This window comes from Mastomys coucha, unplaced genomic scaffold (assembly GCF_008632895.1).
Source record: "Mastomys coucha isolate ucsf_1 unplaced genomic scaffold, UCSF_Mcou_1 pScaffold23, whole genome shotgun sequence".
In the NCBI taxonomy this organism is placed as follows: domain Eukaryota; kingdom Metazoa; phylum Chordata; class Mammalia; order Rodentia; family Muridae; genus Mastomys; species Mastomys coucha.
Window position 1 is genome coordinate 62,134,176 of NW_022196906.1, and position 24,152 is coordinate 62,158,327.

The window sequence follows — 24,152 nt, forward strand, 5'->3', positions numbered from 1 at the left end:
TTCTCTTTACATAAACTGCTTCTACTTCTGTTTCTATTGCTGTCCTCATACCCCTGTACCATACATTGTTCTGAGACCCAAGAAATCTGCAGTCTCAACGGCTACTCCCCAGAATCCAAACCATGTCCTTACTATCTGATTAGCAGCTACTTAAACATCTGGACACAATCAACAGATGTCTTTGCAGTTATTTTCCAACCCATATCTAGGATCTATGTTTTCAATATTCTTACACACACACACACACACACACATACACACACACAAAATAATAAGTTGATAGTATCAGATTACCTCTCACCCTATCTGCCATCAAATCCATTCTTCTTCCAAGGTCCATCCAGCTAACTCTGATGGCCTAGCTGCCATTCACCAGTGAACTGCGGGTCTGGTTAATGAAGTTACAAGACAGCTAGTTAGATTTGAATATCGGATAAATCACTCAGTAAGTAGGGCCCACTCAACATTTGGAACATATTTATAATGCAAAGATAGCTCACTGTTTATCAGTTTATTTAAGTTTAGCTGGGCGTCCTGAGTTCTAAGGCAACCTCCAGTCACCACCCCAGCAGAGAATAATCCTGATGCCTGGGAACAGCTGGAACAAGCTGGGAGTCCCCAGCTGTCAGCTCATTCTACACAGATTAACAGCACTCTGGCCCTGCCCCTCTGGATCAGAAGACAGGAAAAGGGGTCAGGAGGATTGCCTCTGTACAATATGCAAGGTCTATTCTCCTCTACTTAACATAGTTGGCAAAACATCAACACAGGAACTCAGGAGAAGGATCAGCAGTAAAGAACACTTGCTGCTCTTACAGAAGATGGTTCAGTTCCCAATGACCCACACTGACTGAGTGGCTCACCACAGCCTGTTAACCCCAGTTCCAATGGATCTGGCAACCACTAGCCTCTTTCATGGACACCTGTACTCACACATACATATACCCATACACAGACCCAGGCAAGCAGACACTTAACGAAGAATAAAAATAATTTTTAAAGACTCCCAAATGACTAAAGAGACCCAATCATAGTTGATAGTTTCACAATTTAAAACTTTTACTTATTTATTCTCTCTACATGTGGAGACACTGGGGCTCTTGACCCTGTCCTCAAGGCCCTGGTAAAGAAGGTGCCATATAGCAATTTCTAAATGGTCCTGCCCTCTGCCAGTCACTTTCTTCCTTATTATCAAGCATCTATTCCAACCCCAAAGCTTATCCCTCAGAAGCAAATGGAGTCTGGCATGAAGCTTTGACAAAGCCAGTCCTGAAGGACCAGAATCCACACTGCCCCCACTTACCACCTGCTAGTCTACTGGGGCCCCACCTCGTAAGACATGCTATCCCCAAAGCTTCCACTGAGAAATTAAGCCGCTTGGCTTCAGGTCTTGAAAGCAAATGCTCTCTGACACATTGGTAAGGTTTTTTTTCTTCTTACTGCTGAAGAGTTTAAAACTCAGCATACACTATCATATATTAAAATCAGTTATTGCTTTTCCTACACATCAAAAGCCAATTTCCCCCCAAAATGGCAAATCTGAGACATTGCTAAGAAATGCAAAAGAACCCAGTTGTCTGGCAAAATTATGCAAATAAAGCTCTCTCACTCTCACTCGCACCCTCTCTCCCTTCTCTCTCTGTCCCTCCCTCTCTCTCTCTCAGGAGACAAGGAACCACTAGACAGATAAAGGAAAAACTGGAAACAAATACTCGTTTCATCTTCTAACAGCGTAAGTTGCACTGTAAAATATCAAATTAGGTCAGAGTTTGGGTTACAGTGTGAAACTTTGAAAATATTTTTGAGTAGATCTGTGACTCTCTAAAGCCCCCTTTCTACTGTTTTGTAACTCAATAAAATGTTTAGGCTGTGGAAAATAAAAAATAAATTCCTTAGGTTTTTTTTTTTTTTTTAAGATTTATTTTTTTTAATTACGTACGTGTGTGTGTGTGTGTGTGTGTGTGTGTGTGTGTGTGTGTGTGTGTGTGTGTTTTGCAGGTCTCAGATCCCCTGGAGCTGGAGTTATAGGTAGTTGTGAACCACTTGATAATGGGGCTTTGACCAAAACTCACATTCTCTGCAAGAATTCTTAACCACTGATCCCTCTGGCCCCTTATCAGCACTCTCTGATTTAAATGCTGTAGCACAGGATTGAAACATGGATGTCTTTTGCCATCCTATGCATCTACAAATTAACATGTCATCTCTGAGATGAGTAATTCCCCACAGAGTTCAGAAGGAGAAAGCCATCACTCAGACACTAAGCCAAATGCAGAGGCAAAGCTCAGGCAGCTTGCACAGCTAACAGGACTACACACTTTACAACATGTGCATCTGAGGACCTTGGCAACCGGTACCTACCATCATCACCCATTGGTCTATACCTCTTCAAGGGCAGCAATGATTCAGATGCAGCAAACTCTGATGCTTCAGTACCTTGCCTTGGCCCCTACAGCACATGCATCTCCCAGACCTTCCTTGGGCTGATCTTGGCCACAGGGTCTAATGTAGTCTAAATTTTGGCAGGTGTCTATACAGGGCTCATTAGGCCCAATGAGAGTCAGGCTGGTTCTGTCCCACTTTGATCCAAGTCCACAAATGGGACCTGTTGGAAATACAGGTTCCTGTCCCTCTCTCTAATGGATTCCAATGCAGTGACAGCAAGCCCCGGGCTGGGCTTTGGAAACTCAGTCCTGGTCCAATGTCCTAGTTAGAGTTACTACTACTATGATGAAACACCATGACCAAGAGCAAGTTAAGGAAGAACGGGTTTATTTGGCTTACTCTTCCACATCATTGCTCATTACTGAAGGAAGTCAGGGTAGGATCTGGAGAAAGGAGCGGACACACAGGCTATGGAGGGATGCTGCTCCTTATGGTTTGCTCAGCCTGCTTTCTTATAGAACTGACGACTATAAGCCCAGGAGTAGATTCACCCACTATGGCCTGGGGCTTTCCCCATCTTACCAGTTAAGAAAATGTCCTAGAGACTTGTCTACAGCCCGATTTTATGGAAGCATTTTCTCAATTGAGGTTCCCTCCTCTCTGATAATTCTAGCTTGTGTCAAATTGACAGAAAACTAGTCAGCACGTCCACTTAGAATTAGAAGTGTCCAAGTTTTCTATCTTGGTGCCACAAGCCCCTGGAAGTAGCATGTCAGAAATGGTGCTACTATAAACCCTTGCTGAAGCTGGATACAGCTGGTGCCAAAATGGAAATGTGTGAGTGAGGAGGAGTAGGGAACTGAGTCCTACTGAGTCCCTGGGTCGACCTGAGAGGCGAATGCCTTAGCTCCATTCCCACTCCTGTCTTGGCAACTCAGGGAGTCTCCATAAACCCCCTCCCCATCCTCTACACCTATGTAAGTATATGTTGGCCTCAGAGATGTTGGTGGGATTCCTTTCTGCATTAGTTGCTTGCCTTGTTGCTGTAACCAAATGAATATCTGACAAAAACAACTTCAGGAAGAAAGGGTTTGGTGGGGCTCACTGTCTGTAGGTGCAGCCCACCAGGGCAGGGAGGTCGTGACAGCAGGGATGCAAAGCAGCAGGCCACACTATCACACTCAGGAAGCAAGGAGAAGCCTAGTGCACAGCTTATTTCCCATCCCCCACCTCCCACCCCTACACTCAATGGCTTTTATTAGAGTTTAACAGAAAAACAACAGAACAAGTATACTGAAAATCTTGCACATGAAGGAGGAGGGAGACGAGAGAAAGTTATGCCATTTAAGTGAGTTATGCCTTTTAAGTGAGTTATGCCTTTTAAGTGAGCCTAGATGGCAGAAAAGCAGTGAGCACACGGGCTCAGGGGAAGCATGCTCAGGCTTTTCGGTTAGGCTCCAAAGGCAGGTGGGCTCATGAGGAGGCTCTGTAAGACCTGCAGGGACTCTCCAAAGCGCAGTCACTGTTTTCTTTTTATGTAGTACAGGGCTTTACCTGGACAGTGTTCTATCCACATCAATAATCCCAATCTACAAACTCTCATAAATATCTCTCCTGGGACATCCTACATTCATCAAGTTCCCTTGTCCTTCCAAGCTAAAACCACCTCAGCTCCTATTTTTAACTTTTGGTTAGTTGGTTTGAGTTTGTTTCTTTCTGTTCTTACTTCTGAAACAAAGTATCAACATGAAGCCCCAACTAGCCAGGTGCTCAGAGATCTACCTTCCTACTGCTGAGATAGAAGATGATTTTCAACTTTTACTTGTAAGATTTTTTTTTTTTTTTTTTTTTTTTTTTTTTTTTTTTGGTTTTTATTGAGACAGGGTCACTTGTAGCTTTGGCTGAGCTGGAACTTGCTGTGCAGACCAGACTGGCCTCCAATACACGCAGATCCACCTACTTCTACCTCTTAAATGTTGGGATTAAAGGCTTAGGCCACCGCTTCAAGACTTTTATTTTTCATTAGATATCAATATGGGATGGGGCAGTATGTGCACGTGTGGACAGAAAAGTCCATGGGGTCCAGAAAAGACTGTCAGATCCCCTGGGGCTGGCATTCCAGGTTGTTAGGAGCCACCTGATGTGAGTGCTGGAAAGCAAACCCAGGTCCTCTGGAAGAGCAGCAAAGGGTCTGAGCAACTAGGCCAGCTGTCTAACCCCATATTTAACTCAGCACACCCATCCTTCTCCTAACTTCCCAAGACAATTCTATCCAACCAGCAAACAGACATGGTTTAAAAGGAGGCCTTCTGTTTATAATCTGTTCTGTAAAATATGATAAAGAGATGAGTAACTAAAATTTTATTTTGTAATTAAGGTGTATATGTCTTTAAGGCATGATGGGCTCATTCCACAATAACGTGTTCCTATGAACTATAGGGAATATCAATGGAGTGTGAGATATTAAAAGTCAACTATCAAAAAAAAAAAAAAAAAAAGGAGGCCTTCTGAGCAGAGTCTTAGCGGCCAAAGACTATGTACATACATATTCACTATGGAGATCAATTTATTAAAGCATCTAAAAAAGGCCCGTGATAAATAATTTGTTTAACTTTCTTTAACCCAACATTTTCTAAACTCCATGAATCTAGAAACCCATTTCTGCAGAACTGGTGACCCAGGAAAATGATTTATTGCATTTAACAAGCAACCAATTACCCCATGTCTGACTTGAGGGGCTACTTAACCTAGTGCCACTTAACTCTAAGCATTAAGATTAGCTTTCAAGAAATATTTGAGCAAGGAGCATACTTTACATATCTTTGAACTTCCTTCTGCTCCAAGTCCATCCCTTATCCAGTAGAGATACCCAAAAAAAAACCTCTTCTAATTTGAAAGTGATGAAACTGAGAATAAGAAAATCAGGTGTATGTTAGTGAGTGTGCGCACATGTAGAACCAGCTGGCTATATATCAAGCTGCTCTTGAACTAACAGAGATCTCCCATGTCTAGCATATCTTAGATATTATTTTAAAATGCCAATCAGTGGGAAAAAAATCAAAGTTCCGTTCACTTAAAAAAGAAAAGAAGCATACATATATGTGTTTCTGTGTATGAGTACCCATGGAAGCCAGAAGACGTCAGATCCCCTGGCTTCTGGGAACTGGACGCTGGTCCTCAAAACAGCAAACACTCTTAACCACTGAGCTACCTCTTCATTCACCCATACGTTTTATATACGTGTGTGCATGTATGTGTATATGTGTGTGTGTGTGTGTATGTGTGTGTGTGTGTGTGTGTGTGTGAAAACTGAAGCTGAGAGATGTGCAACGGATTGTCTTAAAGTCATGAAAGTCAGTAACAGAACCATGATCAGAACCCAAGTGAGTTTCTACCTAGTACTTCTTCTGAGACTTAAATATGCTCCCTGCTCCCTCCCTGCTCCATCTGGTTTCCCAACAGATAAAGGAACAGGTGTCCTGGTGACTTGATTACCACAGAGTGCAGAGGGAGAAAGAAAGTTAGAAAGAAAATCTGAGAAATACCAGATCTCAGCTCAATAGGAGCTAAACACTAAGAAGATTCCAGAATGCTTGTTAGCCTTACAGCCTCGGTGCTCAGTATTAAGAAGTATTAAGCGAGGCAGTGGCGGCACACGCCTTTAATCCCAGCACTTGGGAGGCAGAGGCAGGCGGATTTCTGAGTTTGAGGCCAGCCTGGTCTACACAGTGAGTTCCAGGACAGCCAGGGCTATACAGATAAACCCTGTCTCGAAAAAACAAAACAAAACAAAAAAAGAATGTGAGAAAATACTATGATAGGTGTAGTTTGTAGAGCTGAATAAGGTCCTTGACTGTTTATTAGAATGTCACATCACCTTAATGGTTTTTACTTCGTAGGGTAGAGGGCTACATTTACACAATGGGACAATGATATTCAAATAAATGGCACCTGAGGTTGTGTGTACACACCTGTGAACACATGCACATGTGTAAATGACTCCTTGCTCTTTCTCCCCCAGCTGTCAAGTATGTGTGTGTGTCTGTGTGTGTGTGTGCTGTCCCTGTATATATATGCATGTTTTTGCATGTATGGTCATACACGGGAGTAGGGTTGTACATGTATGTGCAAGTACAGCTAAAGGACAAAGTCATCCCCCATTGCTCTTCCACTCTCTTCATTGGGGCAAGTCTCTCAATCAAGCCCAGAACTCACCGATATGGGTAGTCTTCCTAGCTGGCTTGCTCTGGGGATTCTGTGTTCAACTTCCGGGGCTGGAATTACAGTCGGGTTGCCATGTCCATCCACCATTTACATAGGTTTCTGGGGATCCAAACTCTGGCCCTTATGCTTATGTAGTTAACACTTTACTCACTTGAGCCCTCCCCTCAACCCCACTGCTTGTTCTTAAAGAGGTCCACCAGGCCCCTTACTCTTCTAGCACAGTGCACCAAGGGATCAACTCCAGCACATGTGGCTAATACATAGCAGGTATCTAGATGTTTGTAATGCAAACTCAAAACCTCCAGATGTAAAGCTAGTGTCTGCACTTTGACAAAGGCACAAGTGACTCCAAACACCAGTCGGAGCTGAATTCCACTGCTCTTCTGGAGTCCTGGGGGTCTCACTTGCAAGTATGACTACCCCAGGTAGTTAGTTCAAATGACCCAGTTCTTTTCCCAAAGGTGTGTTTGTTCAACAAAGACTCCCTCACCCCCTGCTATCTACAGCTTGGCATTCTCTTGTGCCAGAATTACACCTGTCAGCCAACACTGGGCATTCCTCCCAGTAGCTTCCTGGGCAGGAGAAAAAACTACCACAATTGTATTCAAACATAGATCCCATTCTTTGTACTCTTACTTCATCACCAAGAGCCAGTGGAACTCAGTCAACCACAAGTCACACACGAACCAAGATACCGACGACAGGCAAGGCTGTACAATGACACTTCCCCTCAGCAGCACCCAAGAGGCATGCAGCCTCAGCAGCAGCTAACCTCGGGTCCAGTCTACTCAATATTAACAGTTGACAAGACATGGAAATGAAAAGCAGTCTTACTATGAGGCTAACCCTGCTTCCAATCTTCTGTAAAAAAAGTTGCACACAATGTTTAGCTCCTTCACTGAAAATTAGTAGCAAATTACTTCATGGCAACTCACAACTGGCAAGACCTGTTAGTGAACCAGGGCAGTATGATTGAGAATGGTTTGCTACGGTCTTAGGCTGCTCCTCAGAACGAAAATGGCAGAAAGGACTAAGAAATGATGGCTGCTGACAGAGTATCAACAACAGTTGCAGACTGGGAAGTCTTGAAGGACAACATTGTTGCATCGTCTGTAGGGATATATACAAATCTGTGACTATGGAGCTGGAAAGATGACTCAGAGGTTAAGAGTACTCCCTGGGCTGGGCAGTGGTGGCCCACACCACCACCCAGCACTTTAATCCCAGCACTTGGGAGGCAGAGGCAGGCAGATTTCTGAGTTTGAGGCCAGCCTGGTCTACAGAGTGAGTTCCAGGACAGCCAGGGCTATACAGAGAAACCCTGTCTCAGGGGGCGGGGGGGCGGGGGGGTTCGAGATAGAGTACTCCCTGTCCTTGCAGAGGCCTGGAGTTCAGTTCTCAGCTCCCCTGGCTGCTCACAGCCACCTGTAACTCCAGTTACAGGAGATCCCTTACCATCTTCTGACCTCCTCAAGCGCCAGGCATGCACATGGTACATATACAGACATACAGGCAAACTACTCCAACACATAACACTAAATAATTTTTTTTAAAAAAAAATTAGCTAAAAAAATCTAGGAAGTCACAATCCCTGAGACAGATAACTTGTTTAAGATTTTTATTGATTTGTAAGTGTGTATCATAAACATAAAATGTACCCATGGAAACTTGAAGATTCCCTGGAGCTAGAGTTACAGGCTGGTGTGAGCCCATCAATAGGAGAGTTAGGAACTGAACTCCATCCTCCACCAGAGCAGTGCACACTCCTCATTGCTGAGCCACCTCTCTAGCTTCCAATGACTATGCCTCTTTATGAGCGTATCCTTACATTACTGTCAAACCACCACCCAGGGACCAGAGAGTATCTAAAGAACACAGCCCATAGCAATTTGTCACCTCCATGGAAACCAAAGTACTCGCATCATTACAAAGTATCCTTTATCCTGGTTTTCCATCCTTCTCCTCAGCAGCATCTAGAATCCCTAACTTCAGTCTCTACCATGATGCTCCCTGGTTCCCCTCCTCACCCCCAGCAGAGCCCTGTCCACCTTTCTAGGAGAATAGAGTGGTAGGAGAGCGGCCCACCATACTAGCCCATGACAAGTTCCTTTGAAGGCTCATATCAGCAGGTGCTCAGAAAGACATCAACTATCTTGGTGATGTCTGTGAACATCAGTGAACCGTGAGCAATGGCACTGTTGTCCACAGTTCCCTGGAGACGGATAAACGCCCAGGCTCTACATCACCAAGTGAAGCGGGTATGTTCTCATCATCCCCATCTCGGGTCCTCCCAGTGCTCCACTGTCTTTACACACTTGGGGTTTAGGAATTTGGGTGGATATTGATTAGGTCCCTTGGTTTGATGAGAATTTTAAAAGATCAAAATCAACCCTCCTTTACAGTCTTTATAGAACTCATTCATAGTTTGGTTTCACTTCCCTACTGGCCAAATTTGACCATTGTTACAAAGATGTAAAACTTCTCATAGAGAGAGAGAAAACATTCCCTCCAGAGCCACTAGAAGGACAAAGCCCCCCGACTCCCAACACTCCTAAAAGTGTTGTAGGCCCCCAAAACTCCTAAAGCAAAAGGGACTCAATCTGCACTGCTTGCAGCTCCTAAGTGTGCAGTACGCTGTTAAAGAAGCAAAACTACTTGGTTTTGATTTGATTTCAAAGGTTCAACGCTAAGATATGAGGGGCCAGGAGGGCAACTTTCCCTATTCTTTTGCATACTCAGTACTACACTTCTACTTATCAAAATGTGTAGGGATCCAACCAGAGAGATGGCTTGGGAGACAGAGCACTTCCTACACAAGCCCAAAGGCCTGAATACGGATCTCCAGAGTGCATGTAAAAGCTGGGTTGTGCATGTCTGTAGCACATACTCAAACCCTCACACAGACATACACACAATCAAAAACAAAATAAATCCTTAAAAAGACACAAAACTATTATGGGGCTATGAAAGGGCTCTCAGTCTTCTCTCTGTGAGGGTCCTGAAGCCTCAACTTCATAACTTCATGGCAAATCCATCTTTATCCTGGAACCTGTTTCTACATACTATCAGGTGAGGGATGCACCTCTGGTTCCACGGAGCACATGTGGAGAAATGCTATCCCAGGGCATGGCTGGGGTGGGCAAGAAGGAAACTGAGAGCTGGTTCAACAAGCAGTTGGTTAATGTATAAATGCTGCTACATCCAGAACCTGGCTTTGGTCCCATAGGCTGTTTTCCAAAAGAAGAAAACTGCCTTGTTTTATGGACTGCTTCTATGGAACACTGTTGGCTGTTAACAGTCACTCATTTGTGATTTCCATGTTTCTGAGTATCACAAAAGACAGTCATGACAATAACTAAATTGACTCTAGGAGTCCAGCTTTGGAAGGGTTAAGAGATGGAGACCTACTTGTGCTATCTGGCATGACAACATATGGTTTTTTTTGTTTGTTTGTTTGTTTTTGTTTGTTTGTTTTTCACCAGAGGAGAGGGCAAACGCAGTCCCCCAGTACCACAAATTAGGCAGTCGAGTTTCCCGAATTTGGGGAAATCACAGGGGTCAGCACATCCGGAGTGCAATGGATAAGCCTCACCCTGGGAAAACCACCTTTGTGATCATGGTATCTCCCCTGCAAGGTAAGTATAACATATGTTTTAGAACAGAGCTACCAATCCTAAGTAACCCTTGCAGGTCTAAGGGTAAGGCAGGGATAAAGAGAAGGAGATTGCCATTGAAATGACCACCAGAGCAAAGGAGCAGAGCCTAGACAAACATCACCCTACTAAGCAGAGCCTAGACAAACATCACCCTACTATGTCTCCCGTCAAGAACCTCTGTCTCCCAAGTTTCCAGCATATCTCACCACTGAATAGAACCCTCTCATATGGCTAAGCAAGGGCAGAGAAGACATGTGATTTTGGCTTTCACTTCAAATTTATCCAAGTTTGTTGTTGTTGCATTTGTTGATTTGTTTTTAGACTCAGTAGATTGTGTAGCTCAGGCTAACCTCAAAATTAGTAGGAAGTCAAGGATGACCTTGAACTCCTGATCCTCCTACCTCCACCCTCCCAAGTCCTAGGGTTACCAGTATATACTGCCACATAGAGTTTTATAACAAGCTAGAGTCATATGCTCAAAATTACAGCATATGCTGTAAATAAGCTATTCCCTCAGGTTGCATTTTACATTTAAATGCTTTAAGTTTTACAAGGCATGGTACATAGTAAACCTAATGTTTGAATATTGCATGAATTCAATGCTAAACTCTATGGCATATTTTACCCCCGGGAGATGGACAGTGTTCAGGGGTGACCCTAATTGAGATATGAAGTGAAATTTTCTAGTTTCTTATCAGTTGTGTCATGTGATGTTTTTCTGGAAACTGTCTTATGAGAAGATGTTTCTGCTGAACACGTGTGGTGTTTTTCTGGAAGCTACCTTAAAAAAGGGCATGTGATATTTTGCTGGAGTACACACTTGAGAGAACACATGATGTTTGGAAAGGGTATAAATATAACCCAAAAGACATTGGATGTCACTGTGTGGTTCTCCTTGCCACCTTTTGCTGGTCATCCTTTGTCATGACTTTGCCAATGTTAGTCTTCACTAATGAGGCTGTGTGGTATTGGTTCGCCTTGCCACTCTTTGCTGATCATCCTTTGTCATGACTCAGTAGACAAAAATCCGCACCAAAGAACTTCTAGGGGTGTTCCAACAGCTTCTTGCCACTTCAGCAGACTCAGGCTGATTGACAGAGCCTCAAAGTTTCTTTTGGATCAAACTGGTGCTGCTGATTTGTGAATGGTGTTTGGGAGTGGATCAAGCTACGCTGCTGATTCATGTGAACTGCACTGCTGAGGTCCTGCCAATGCATAGTAGATTTGCTCCAAAGAACTATTTATTTCTAAACAGGTCCACATCCTCCTTTGCCTTATTAACCTTTCCTTTCCCTTACCTTGGGAGGATAGTGGACTAGAAGGGAGGGTAAAGCATTTCAGTACACTTATTACAGTAGGTTTGGAAAAATAAAAGCCTTAAAGATAGGGCAAAGGCAGAAAGCTAAAAATGAACCCAGCAGCAGTATCTCTACACAGTAAGTTCTTCAGGCACAAACATTAAATATACAAATAAATATCTGAAAAGCAAGACTAAAAGAGACCACCTGGTCATCCTGTCCATATCTGAAACTGCTCACTGCAGTTGGAGTCTGGCCTTGCACGTGGTGTTCTGACTCTAGAATAACCTTTAGCCCGGTTGACCTAGTGACAACTGAAAACAAAGCAGCTCATGCCTTCTTGTCTCCTCAGTAATGGCCTTTGACTACATCAAAATCAACCTGCAAGTTAGGGCCAAGATCTGGATGCTCCACAGGGTGATGTCCATGCAGCCCAGAAGAAAAGCCAACCACAAGCTAGGGATTTTTTTTTTTTTTTTTTTTTTGGTCTTTCCTCAAAGCAGCATTAACTTCGGCTGTTTGCCAGATAAAAGTTTATTCTTATTACATTTCTGGAGGCTGGCGGCCTCCACAAACCTGCTTATCCTACCTATGAAAACTTTGGTGAGACAGGCCAAATGTCCTGTGTCTCCAGAGGAACCTGGATTCAGTACGATGAACAGGGTTCCTCACATATGGCAACTGGCAATGGCTGACTCTCCCAGGATGGGAAGAGAATGGTATGACCTAGTAATGTCTACCATGCGACCAAGAGAGAAATGATGGATGGCTCTCGAGTCCTGATTTCACAGTCCTCGATCCTAGCCTAACTGCATTGTCTAATTGCATTATATATGCACATATATATTTGTAACAATATACAAATAGATACCACATATAAATCTCTTACTCTGATTAACACTTAAGAAAATAAAGAAAAGACAGTATTATAAAAAGCCCACATCTAATAAATTTTTTTAAAGGTTTATTTATTTATCATGTGTAAGTACACTGTAGCTCTCTTCAGACACACCAGAAGAGGGCACCAGATCTCATTACGGATGGCTGTGAGCCACCATGTGGTTGCTGGGATTTGAACTCAGGACCTTCGGAAGAGCAATCAGTGCTCTTAACCGCTGAGCCATCTCTCCAGCCCCAAAAGCCCACATCTAAATTGTAACCATCTTGTCAAATGTTAAGTAATAATAATGATGATAATGGTAATAATTAAAAATAAAAAGTATGACTTCAATCTAAGCCCAGTTGATGGCATTTGCTAGAAGAATCAAAACACTGAGGCCAGACCAGCCAGGACCTTTCTTCCCTGCATCCTCAGGATCACTTAAGCCTGTCCCCTGGCTTCTGCAGGCAGAACTTGGAAGAATGAGGCAGGAGAGGAGGCCACCTACAGAATGTCATTTACAGGTCAACAACAACTTGTGAAAGATTTTCAAGGTCTCAATAACCTCATGCTCACCTTACTCTAAGGCTCCTTGGAAAAATGGTAAATGGTGGTACACCTGACCCTCAGTTTCCCTTTTGTACCTACAATGCCATCAAGGAATTGATCAATGAAGCACTAAATTAGATAAGCAACAAGCAAGACCTGGAAGATAGAGAGCAGGTAAAGGCACTAGCCATACAAACCTGATGACTCCATTTGCATTCCCTGAACCTGTGTAAACAGCCAGAAGTGGCAGCAGACATCTGTAAGCCTACACACACACACACACACACACACACACACACACACCAGTAAATTTTAATTTTTTAATACTTTTTAATACTTTAATAATATTTTTATTATTTTTAGGTACATGTATATATGTGGGTCTATGCATGAGTGCAAGTATCCATAGAGTCTAAAAGACACTGTCAAAACCCTGTCTGACATGGTGTTAGGACACCACATGGTTAGAACAACACATGGGACAGCAAGTCATGCTTCAGTCTCCAAAGAGGCCCAAGGCTGAAAGCAGACAGGCCTGTGACAGCTATACAGTCTGAGCTGCAGAAAGCTGAAAGGTTATGTTGTGTCTCCAGGAGGAGGAGGAACAAATGCTGAAACATCCCAGCAAGCATACAGAATAAGGGATGCTGGCCACATACCAGCTCTTCCTAAAGCAGCAAACATCAGCTCAGTGAAGACATCTCAGAAGCAACTTGGCCTCTCTGATCCAGGCCTATCTCTGATGGATCTCCGATTTCATTTTGGCTCCAAGTTACATCTCTATGATGCCTGCCTTGCTGGCAACCTGTGCCAGTCCCTTCCACTATTGGGGCAGAAAAAGAAAATATAGCTAGATGTCCGTAGCTCCTGCCACACCCAAGGCCTATCAGTAGTCTATTTATTGCACTGCCAGTTTTAACAGAAATACCTCGTAACTGTGACCATCAATGTTATTGCAGACACCGCTGTTAATCATAGAGAAAACACTTCAGGAGAGAGAGGTCACTGAACACACACACACACACACACAAATACCAAAGTGTTTTGTCAAAGTTCAGCCATGTGGGGGAGGGGAGGTATATCTTACACAGGAGAAAGGATTAGACCAGAGCATAGCAAGGAGATGGCTTAGTCAAGTAAGTTTGTTCCCCAGGATCTGTGTAAAAGCAGAGCACATACAGCCACATTCTCAGCCATATAGGGCCATGTGCCTATAATCCCAGAGCTGGTAGAGAAAGGAAGGTGGAGACAGATCACTGGGACTCAGGGACCAGCCAAGCTAGCCATAATATCAAACTCCAGACTTGATGAGGAACTGCCAAAAACTAAAGTGAAAAGTGGCTGAAGAAGACACGTACCTCAACCTCTGTCCTCCATTTCTATACACATATACACACACCCACAGACACACACGCACAGAAAGAAAATCTCACAGCAGTAAATAGATGACCCCACACATCCCTAAAACAAAACTATTCTGATGAACCTTGATGGGATGTGCCTGTCAGATGGACTCCTGGGGACAAGGCGTAAGCTCATGTCCCTGTCCAGGAGGATAGCTACCACCTCAGGGCTGAGGGTGGCACTACCAGCTCCTTACCTCGGAAGCTATCCTGGTCTTACAGTGTATCTCCCCTCTACCTGCTGAGCACCCCCCACTTATCACCAGGAGGTGAGACAAGATGAAGCCCATCTGTGTCCTGTTGACTCCTTGAACAACAGCTGAAGGAATCTTAAGAGCATCCGTAAACCTCCAGCAGGTGTGCTCAACCCCCAGCAAGAATGCTCACTGGAATTGGGGTTCCAGATAGGGTTTTTTCCTAAAGCAATCCATTATCAGCACAAGGTAAAACAGAAGCATTTGAACAACAACCAACCAATGTAAAAGAAGTCCAGCGAACAAAGCTGTTAGGAATTCCATCCACGTGTTATCCCAAACATGAAAGAGAAAGCCGAAAAATCAAAGACCCAGAGAGCCAAGGGCCAAAACCAGAGGAGCATAGCCCATAAACACTCCTTCCCCAAGCATAAGACTCTTCAGGAGTTTTGAGCCTCTTCAACATCAGCTTGCTCCAGCCATGCCACCCTTCAGGAGCTGCTGAAATGGTATACACGCCTGTCTACTGCAGAGTTTTTCTGAGTACCTTCCTCTGTGTGGTTAAGACCATCATCACTCTGCTGACAGCCTGCACTCACTCCTGAAACGGCCTGGCTACTCCCTTCAGGCTGCAGGTGTGACTATATTCTCACAGAAGTAGCCACGACAAATCCATCAGACCATATAGAATCCAGGTCCCTCTTTCTCAGCACCCACCACAGGTTCCAGGGACTCTTCTTGGATTCCACATGAGCTCCCTTCAGCACAGTGAGGCCAGTGCAGACATCTACTCTACTCTGCACCACATCCCCACTTCCCAACTGTGGCGCTTGGGACATATCTGCCGTAGCTTCACTTGGTCTTTAGCTGGTGGTATTATCTGAGAAGGTTTGCAGAACCTTTGGGAGGTGGAACCTCCTTGGGGGAAGTGGGTAAACCGTGAGCCTGCCTTGATAGACACCTCGCTCCACCTTCCTGCTTCCTGATTGTGGATACAATGTGACCAGCTGCCTCCCACTCCTGCTGTCATGCCTGCCCCTCGTGATGGACTATATCATAAATCAACATAACACACCTGCACAGCCCGTGCGTGGGTAACACCAAATCAAGGAACCCACAGAATCAGGTGGGAATGAATAAAAACAAGCAAACCATTGAAAACTGGAGTTGGCTACCTCCCAAGCCTCCACAGGCTCAAGGGACATCTGGGAAGAGCTCCAGCAAAATGAAAATCGAGAAATGGGAGGGAGTGCTAAGTAACAACCAGGACATGGCTGTTACACGCATGAACTCAGGACATGGCTGCTACCCTCATGAACTCCAAAAGCTGCAGTAACATGTACAAAATCAAGCCAGTCAAAAATTTAAGCATGAAAGTCGAATGAGCTCTAGATGTCATCCCCCTAGCTGAGGACCTATTGACAGCTAGTGGCTACTGAGGGAAAGACAGTCATGTCCGGGAGAGAGAAGTGATGTCATGAAGCATGACCCAAAATCCAAAATTCACAAAGATAAACCAATTTGAATATATAGGTTATAGTCTCTGCAGTGAAGAAAGCTAGCACAATCGAAGATAAAATTGAGGGCAAGGGGATTTGCATCCTACACCAAAATGTTCCATCATAGAAAAAGCAACTATAAATCAGTAAGAAAAAGCCCCAAGAAATGCACACAAACGAGAAGTGCAAGTGACTTTAAAGACACACATCACATCCCACTCTGTAAAGGAAGACATGAGAGACGCCACTTTCATCAAGCAGATGAGGAATTATCAACCATGACAACACACCGTGTAACTGAGGGTCAGGAAAAACAGGAGCTCTACTACTCTCAATTAAATTGATAAATCTTCTCTGAGAGCAATTTAGAATATCAAATTAGAGAAGAGCAAGGTCCGTGCTAAGACATCTTAGGAATTTTTGCCTGTGTACTCAAACAAACAAACTCAAACAGAGGCGCTCTCAGGACAAGCGTGAACATGTGCTCTCACCAGCAGCATCATATAAAGTGTTGGAAGACCAGGAGTGACCTACATGTCAGTGAGGAGCCAGTTACAACTCAGCAGAATACTGTGCCACACAGTACAATTTTAAGAAAGAATAGGCCAGTTGTAATGGCATTCATGGTCCACAATATTCTCTTTTGGCCTCTGCACACACATGTGCATACCTGCACATAAATGTAAGTTTTTAATCTTAAATAAAAAGCAAGACTTGTTTTCTCTAACCTGTGAAATTATTTACAAGGATGTTGTTTGTATAGTAAAGTGTTCATGCAGACAACATGAAGGAGGCATGGGCAGTCAGAATGTGAGTACAAAAAACATACACACAGGAATATTACCCACAGAAACAGGAATATTACTCGCCGGGCAGTGGTGGCGCACGCCTTTAATCCCAGCACTTAGAGGAAGAGGCAGGCGGATTTCTGAGTTTGAGGCCAGCCTGGTTTGCAGAGGGAGTTCCAGGACAACCAGGGCTATACAGAGAAACCCCATCTCAAAACACTAAGGAAAAAAAAAAGGAATATTATTCACCAAAACAACACACACACAGGACTATTACTGAAGTGCCCACCAACGGTGCTTATTCTCAGGAAGAGACATGGTTTCCAGAGGACAAGGCTTGGAGGAGACTAATTTCTCAAAGAGTGACCTGTCTACTGTTTGAAATTCTTAGCCCACATGAACCTCACCTTTCTGATGATTAAACATGGATTAGGAAGAAGAGGTAGGTAGATGTCCCAACAAACAAAAGAGTGCTTGATGTACAATCATGAGACCAGAGTTTGGTTCCTAGAACCCAAGTAAAAAGCCAGGCTAATTATCTGGAACAAGCCTGTAACCCCAACTCCTTGTGGGTGACTTGAGACAGGAGGATTACTGAGACTTTCTGGCTTCAGCCTAGCAAAGAAAGCATGAGGGATGGAGGAAGACAGCCAACCCTAACCTGGGTTCTACAGGTGTGTGTGCCCATGAATACACACATGTGCAATACACACTCCCACACAAATAAAAATAAATCTTTAAAACAGATGCATGATGAGATTTAAAAGCAGAAAGAAAGAAAATGAGAATGGGTGAGCCTAAATTAGAGAGGAAGAGGGGGATCCAGATGGCTCACCTGTCACTCAAGCTTCAGATGAATGACTAGGGCAAGAACCTGGGCAGATATAATAAAGGATCATTATATCAGGCCAGGGCCTTAAGTGCAAAGACCGTTTAGGGGCAGTACCTCATCTAAAAGCTGGAAGCACAATGTGCCCGTGAGCCTACCTGAAGCAACAGTGAGCAAGTCTATCCAATCAAGAGGATCAAACATGAATTCAAATGCCAGAGGAATGACTACAACTTTAGGCTCTGCCCTAGTCAGCTAGGCTGGCCTGGACGAGGGACTTGTCCTCTGGGTCTCCACAGAGGACATCTATCAGATGGTCAGATCTTATAGAATCCATCCCTGCAGAGTGAGCACACAACCAGAGAGGTCTGGGAGGTTGCAGCAATGATTTGGAAATGATTTGATAAAGATGACAGAATAAAAAGTTAAAAGAAAGGGCCTTAGGCTCCTGGGTCAGGCTGTCTCCTGAGTGCCAGCCTCAGAGCAGACTGTGAGGTGAGTGACAGGACAGGCTGTGGTCTTCTTCCTAGAAGCACTATTTATTCTCAAGGTGACAGCTTACCTAGTTCCAGGGAGACCTGGCTCTCCACTTCAGCCCAGTGTCTAGGTTCAATACCTCTGTCTGTAAGACTATCTAAAAACAGAACCTGAGTGCTGTAGGCTGTAGCTTGTTTGGAAAACAACAGAGCCTCATGCATGCCTGACTGTTAAGGGCTCCCCATCGCTCCATGGAAAACAAAGCAGGCATTCCCTTTTGCCAGCCACATAGGAGATTTTATAGAGTCAGCAAGCAGTTTTCACAAGAAGCACAAATACTCTATGCACATGCAATGTATAATTCACAGAGTCTTACATTAGTCATGGCCAAATTTTGAAATGAGCTTTGCTAAACTATCAGTCACATAGTAAAAGCTCAATAAAACCTACAAGAAGTTCCTTAGCCTCCAAGACCACAATCTCTGTTTAGGACAGTTCATCGAAGAGGACTAAAATGTCAGACCGCCTCAGCTCATTTCCAGGCAGCTTGCAGCAGCAGAGTCTCAACACAATGCCCTGTTAACTTCCACCACAACCGCAACCTGGCCTAAGTGGGGCACATAAGTGTGGCACAGCGCTGCAGCTCGGTAAACAGCAGAGGTCTGGGGTGGCGTGAGCAATGACTAGGAGCACAAGCCGCTTTTGCAGAGGACCTGAGTTCAGTTCTCAGCACCAATTTCAGGTGACTCACAACTACCCATAACTCCAACTCCAGGGGATCCAACCACCTCTTCTGGCTTCAGTGGGTATTTACATTCACACGTGTATGCAATCGAGTACACACACACAAGCACAAATATTTTTTAAACTAAGTAAACAATGTGAGCCTTGTGCCAGCTGTGGTGGTGCATGCCTCTCATCACAGTACTCAGGAAACTGAAATGGGTGGATCTTTGTGAGTTCAAGGCCAGCCTGGTCTCCAGGGCAGCCAGGGCTACATACCATGGCCCTGTTTCAAAAAAATAAAAAATAAACTAAAGATTATTGATAAATGTGTTTATCTTTATCAAAGTACTCAGGAAGTGTGAGATCACCTAAGCAGCAGCAAGCATCTCCTTCACATTGTTAAAGGGCAAGATGGTGAATTACACCGTCCACAGAGCTTGCCACAGCTTGGAGCATGACTTCAGAGATTCTCAGCAACTGGTTTTCCTTGCTGTCATCACCAAGTCCTGGCCTGCATCTGAACACATTTCCTAAAATGTGTGGGTTGGAAATAACCCCCAACGTCAATAGTGTCGGGGGTGTGAGGTCACAGCATGTTGGTCACGCGAATGAATGGATATGTCAAGCCAAAGGGCTTAGGGAATATGCTAGTCTGTCCTGTCCTTCTGTCCTGGGAGATGCAGCAAGAAGTCCCACTAGAAGCCTCTGCTTTCACTCTGCATGTCCCAGCATCCAGAATGATGAGAAATATACTTCTGTTCTCTTAAAGTTCTCCCAAGTCACGCTTTCTATCATAGCATTACCAAACAGACTGCAACAATCTTTTCACCCCCTTACAATAGAGGATTACTTTCCCATGGTGTTGGTTTCATTCCTTTCCAGGAATTCATCTGATGAAAGGGGGGAAAATCAGCTAATACGATTCAGTAATAAGAACCTTAAAAACGTGAAAGTTTATTCACTCAAGAATCATAACCTGGTTGGTTTGACATCCGGAGGTTAAAAAGCACAAGGCATTCCATAGACGAAGAGTGATGTGTCCTTCCTGAGATGTGCGGCAAGGGATGAGCCTGGACACATTCACAGTCAGCGCTCCTGTCCTTGGCATCATATCCAGTACAGAAGGGCAGAGAACATGACCATCAAGATTAAGCAGAGGCACAGAAGTAAACACACAAATGTCTGGTCTTCCATTATTTCTCATTTACTTCTTTCTAAATATTTGTTTATTTGAGGAATGGCTGTAATATCTTCCCAGTCTTCCCTCAAATATTTTTCCAATGGGGAAAGTTACACAAGTCCATATTTGCTAGGCTCTCAGGCTTCCTTCAGCATCTAAATATAAGGCACTGATCTCAAGCAAACCATTTGCCAGTGTTTAGTTTCCAAATTCCAGGGTCTGAGTTGACATGGTCCTTCCAGGCACAAACCCCAAGGAACCAGATAAACAACCATTACATTTGCAGATTCCTAACCTCAGAGGGCTTGTGCCAGTGTCCTAGGGGACATGACACATGTTGTAGTTAACTAATTATGTAATTATCTAGGCTCATGTTTATTATGTCACTGGTGTGTAGGCATACAACATCCACAAATATGAAGTGGAGAATGCTGGGCCTTAATTAGGTGTTTACCCCTAGTGCTGTTCTGATCTCAGATTTTAAAACCTAACATTATTGAGCTAGTGGTTTTTGCTTTCGTTTCATTGTGTTGTGTGTTCCACTTTAATACAGGGGCATAATGTCATATGCTGGTCCATTTGTGGACCACATCCACAACAGTGCTTCCAAGACTGTATCACCCACGATCTTGGAGTGACCTTAGCTTACAATAAGCAAGTCCACTGTGATGCCTGCACAGAGTTTCTCAGAATTCTCAGAGTGGCTAAGTGACGTATACACACTAGTTAATCTATTCTTCTTCAATTAGGAAAGCAATATGCACACTCTCACAAAGCCCAAAAAGCATGTAACAAGCCTCAGGGATGCCTCTAGAGGACAGGCATAGTCCTCTGCTGAGGCTGTGAAGTTTCTCCTTAAGCCTTAGCGGGCCTGGGTCTCGGGCTCCCCTAAGGTATCATCTTTCAATGGGACAATGCAGACAAAATGCTCGTTTTTCTTTTTCCTTTTTCTACTTTGTAACCTTTCTCACTTCCTCCCGGAAGTCTTCAAGACCAACCAATGTCTGCAATTACTGAACCTCACTTATCACCCCGCCATCATTCAGGGCAGCTGGCCCCTTTTCATCTTCCTTTGAGACCTTGAAATTGTTCCTCTAACAACCTCACTGTGTGCTTGTAAGTAATATACCGCATTTCATGCTTTGCTCAGGATCTGTACAGGCTTTGGGCCACCAGCGGATGACCAGTAAATATTTATTGGTTCGTCTGAGTCTCAAGCAGTAGACCTACCCAGAACACACTGAACTTCCTGCAGCACAGGAGCCACTTGGTACCCAGGAAGTGGATGCAAATCATTAACTCATGAGTGCTATCTTGTGTGCACCCCCCTCCCCCTGCAAGTAATCCAGTGTCATTTAGAGGACAAACATGTAGGAGAGAAAATTAAGCTTCCAGTTCTAATTGGAGCCAACATTCAGCTAGGCCAGGGGAGCCAACAGGAAATAGCAGCTGCAACTTTGTTTTTGATGGTGAATTTTTTCTGGGTTGTAAATTGAACCATGAATGACCCAATAAAAGAAGATACGGTTATTTCCAAACTCACACAAATTTGTTTTCCACTTAAAAGACAAAATAGTTGTTTAACTTCTCAGACAGTGGTTCGGTTCCCAAAGTCAATTAAACAGTAATGGAATTGTCTCCCTCTGAAGCATCAATAGTAAATCACAGAGTACAAGAAATCCGGAAAGTGTACAGAATATATAAACACAGCCATAAAAGCCCAATATTTGTTTTGTTTGTTTGTCTGTTTTAAATGTGTTCAGTTCTACAGACAAACTTGGGGTTCGGAAAACCCCAAGTGAGAACCAGGACAAATGAACTTTTCCAAATGTCACTGTCAGAATTATCAAAACTGCTAACCTGGGCAAGGTCTGTCTGTACCACCTGTCCATAGCCCTACCCAGCAGTCAGTCAGATAGAGGAGGAAATGTCGTAACTAACCCTTCTCAGAAAACACCCGAGTTGACCAGCACACATCGTCCTCGATGAAAAGACCAAACAGAGGCACCAAGACTCCAGCATTCACCCGGGTTTGCTTCTAGAAAGTTCCTAGTACTTCTGGTATGAGAGTGATAGGTTTTAGGAAGTCACAATTAAAAATAAAGGAAATGAAACCGTACTCTGCAGCTGGGGCAGGACACAGTAGCTCCTCTTCCGGTCTCTACCTATAGGGCTGACTAAAACCTGTCAAGAGTGTTAAGGAAACTTCCACATTACTTTCTGTAGCCTCATGAGAACTCACTGACTAGAGTAACAATCACTGCCCAACTACGAAGCTGAAATGCCAAAAATTAGAAAGTGACAAACACAGCCGCCCAGCCAAGCTGTCATTAATAAAGCTGCAGGCGTAAGAAACCATGTTAGAGATTCCGCTGAACAGAAAAGACACACATTAGGGGTGTGGCTGGACACAGGGAAGGCTCAGGTGGTTTCACAAATCAGCAAGTCAGGTCATCCTCCTGACCTCAAGAGCTAGACCAAAGGCAGAGCCACCCTGAACTCAAGCGCCTTCTCCTCCTCTTGCCTAAAGAGCTCACTGTGCACCAAAGGTGAGCCACTCACAAGGCGGAGCAGCCGAGGGACCCCCTAATCAGCCTGGAACCTCATTCCAGGATTGGTCTTCAGAGGCAAGGCAAGGCATCCCAACCTCCACACCCCCCACCCCTACTCCCACCTTCACCCCCACCCCTCACACACGATATGTTTTACGTCTATTAAAATCTGCATTTTCCAACCTCTCCCAGCTGACTCCTGCAGACTAGTCAGGCTAGGAACTCAGTGCACACTAATTCACTAATGGCCCCAAGGATACATTCCAACCCAGCCAACAACCATGGTACTCAGAATTCCTACCCCTTGAAATTAACACAGAACCTGACACATCCATCAGCTCGAAACCACCTCTCCCAGAGGCACCTGCCAGGTGCCACGTGCCATCTCTGGAGAAGTGCACATAAATAACTCTCAGGGGAGCTGTCTTCTCAGAAGATTCCTACATTCCACTGTAGGCAGGAATTTAAGAGAGTCACCTGTGAGTAGAAAAAGGCCCTTAACCCACTCAGCTAGCAAGCAGGGAGACTGGCCTTCAAATGACCAGCTGGCAAAGTCTGGGTTTACAATCCCTCGCCTACTGTTGTTCTTAAAATAAAGTCCCAGGGACACAAACATTCCATCTAGGCCAAACCCAGGCCATAGAAGTCATGTGAGGAAGGAAATGTCTGATTACCCATAAGACAAACAAGCAAAAGAGATCCCGCTTGTGAACTGTTAGTATGTGCATTAGTTGGACCCAAGTTGCAGGTTCTCACTAGAGTCCTAAAGGCTTCCTTGGCTGGTGTTGGGTCCCTCTCCCTCCAAGCTCTTCCCAAAGGCTCGCTCTTCTAGTATCTAGAATTTCTTATGAAAATGCAAATCTGCTGGGCGGTGGTGGCGCACGCCTTTAATCCCAGCACTTGGGAGGCAGAGGCAGGCGGATTTCTGAGTTCGAGGCCAGCCTGGTCTACAGAGTGAGTTCCAGGACAGCCAAGGCTACACAGAGAAACCCTGTCTTGAAAAAACCAAAAACCAAAACAAAAAAAAAAAAAGAAAATGCCAATCTACTCAGGCTTTCGAACTACTAGTACCTGTCTTTCAACAGACAAATGAATCTTCTATTCTTTCTTAGAAACTGAAAAGATGAGTCCAAGGCCATCAGAATGGTATAAGGTATATCCAGATCTTTTCTTGGCATTCTAACAGAATACCAGACAAAAGCAATTTAAAGAAGGGAGAGTTTATTTCAGCGTGTAGAGCGAAGGCACTAAGGGAGCAGGCTCTAAGGCAGCTGGCCATACTGCATCCAGCCAGTCAGGAAGCAAGGAGGGATGAATGCTGGACTCATCTTGGTTTCTCCTTGTTCAGGAAGGACCCCAGCCCAAGGAATGCTGCTTCTCATATTCAGAATGGGTCTAGCCACTTCAGTTAAACCTTTCTGTGGAAAGACACACAGCATGCTCACATGGTGACTCTACGTCTATTCAAATTAATAATACATATTAACCATCACTGAAGGGAAAGGATGGCAA

General features: G+C 44.3%; 1 protein-coding gene and 1 non-coding gene across 3 annotated transcripts in view; both read right to left on the reverse strand.

The window, feature by feature from the left end:
• Tln2 (talin 2) overlaps positions 1-24,152 on the reverse strand; it is a 413,098-nt gene that overhangs the window by 362,573 nt on the left and 26,373 nt on the right. The gene's annotated exons all lie outside the window — the stretch shown is intronic.
• On the reverse strand, positions 10,089-10,252 carry LOC116074163. The gene has a single exon (XR_004112118.1). It is a non-coding gene; the product is annotated as a U1 spliceosomal RNA (small nuclear RNA).